Below are 2,001 nucleotides of genomic sequence, written 5' to 3'. Positions count from 1 at the left end.
CTAAGTTAGTCATAACTTCCTTCCAAGGAGTAAGTGTCTTTTAATTTCATGGCTGCAGTAACCATCTACAGTGATTTTGGAGCCCCAAAAAATAAACTCTGACACTGTTTCCACTGTTTCCCCATCTATTTCCCATGAAGTGATGGCATCAGATGCCATGATCTTCTACACCATAGCTCTGTCCTAATATCATTTGTAAAGTGCTTCTAAGAACTCTTCTAGGTATTTGAGTCCTCCAGTATCCCAGCAGGCAGTTCAGCCTAGAGATGCTGACAAAGACCGGAGGGAGCAATCGCAGCTGCTTTCCGAGGAGCTGGTGTTGCTGAGATTGCCAAAATGCTTTGGAGTTTTTAACTGATTTTTAAGAAAAACCCCAAATAGATTTGAGACTGTAAAAACCCACGCCTCAGCAAGGGGAATTTAGTGTCAATGCATCAACAAAAAAGACAGCCAGAGTTAGTGGAAGGAAACCTTTCTGTCTTTGTGTTTCCCACAGAGCTAATATTTTATTCAGATGACCAGTCAACACATAAGCAAGTGTTGACACTCTATAATCCCTATGAGTTTGCCTTGAAGTTCAAAGTCTAATTAGTCATAGAGATGTCTGATCCTGTCACTATGGCATAATAGACAAATTCCATCTCCAAGTTTCCTAGCAAAGCCAGAGGAAGGCTTTAGGAAGCAAAGAGGCTACTCTTCTCCTGTCTGCAAAAGAACACCAAAAGGAAGAGGAGGAAAAAAGAATAAAAGAACATTTAACTGAAAGTTTATTTTTTGAGCAGTCATTTCAACCAGAAAACAGAATTGTCTCCTCAGGACCTAGTTTACTGATTGTCTTCCTGGTAGTGGTGTGTATTACAGCTCTGATGCTTCCCATGCTGGGGGATGTGGAATCGCTGGTGCCTCTCTACCTCCACTTAAGTGTGAATCAAAAATTAGTGGCTGTTTATATCTTAGGTCTTATCACAAGGGCTATATTTAGAACATGAACAAGGAGTTCAGTTGACTTCTGAAGAACATTTATCTTGAAAATATGAATGTGGACTGCCTTTTATCCCTATTTCATCCCATTAACATGCTACAAACTATTGAATGATTTACAATCATTTCAAATGTATAATATATATTTTAAATTACTCTATAATTTTATTCCAAGGACTCCAGCACATTGTGTTACAGATAGCAAGGAGGCTTCTGAGTGACACTTAGGAAATTATTTGAAGAAATTATTTTTATATCTAAGCCACCCATGCAAAAGACTTTAATTAAGACATTTCTTTTTTTCTCATCCGTTTGCTAATTCACTTTGATTGTTGCAGTCATGTGTCCTTCAAAGTTAAAGGCCAGCAAACTGACCAGCCTAAAAGTAAAAGTACATTTACTTCCTAGGTACGAACATCAATGTTCCTATGTAAACCATGCCTTGTCCTCTATCATTATAAACAGTTGCCATGGTGTTTCTAAAATACAAGTTTTACAGTTAATATGTAGAGAGTAATAAACAGCGTAAAGTTAAAAAAAAAAAAGGACACTTCTATGTTCAGCTCAATACAACCATCATTGCTAATCCTGATTTGAGAATATCCAATCATCACTTCTTGTATAACCTGAAGTATCCTCTGTTTCTCCTCTCCTATTATTGTACCTTTTACTTTATCAACCACCTGAGCAAAATTTCAAATTAGTTTTTTATTTATTTCTTGTTTTTAAATATTATCCATTTATAATTAACTATTAAGTAAACATCAGAATAGACAGCAATAGAAATATCATAAACCTCAGAGTCAGAGTTGAATTTGGATTACATTTTCAGACTTGATTTCTTTAGTCACAAAACATAAGAATTAAAAGAAATAACATAAGTAGCTGGTATTTAATGAGTACCAATATACGTTAGCTTCCCACAGATGCATGCTTTGTAAACAGTCAAGTGTGTTGATTTCTTTAAGGATGCCCTACGTCGTGACATTTTGGAGCTCTAGCAGTGGGTAAGAGAAGACA

The 2,001-nt window shown here is 36.2% G+C and overlaps 1 pseudogene; it reads left to right on the top strand.

Moving 5' to 3' along the window:
* The first annotated feature begins 429 nt into the window (after positions 1 to 429).
* LOC120877309 lies at positions 430 to 1,496 on the top strand (annotated as a pseudogene).
* The last annotated feature ends 505 nt before the right edge of the window (positions 1,497 to 2,001 follow it).

This window comes from Oryx dammah, unplaced genomic scaffold (assembly GCF_014754425.2).
Source record: "Oryx dammah isolate SB20612 unplaced genomic scaffold, SCBI_Odam_1.1 HiC_scaffold_18, whole genome shotgun sequence".
Taxonomy (NCBI): Eukaryota; Metazoa; Chordata; class Mammalia; order Artiodactyla; family Bovidae; genus Oryx; species Oryx dammah.
This window is presented reverse-complemented; position numbering and strand designations above follow the sequence as displayed.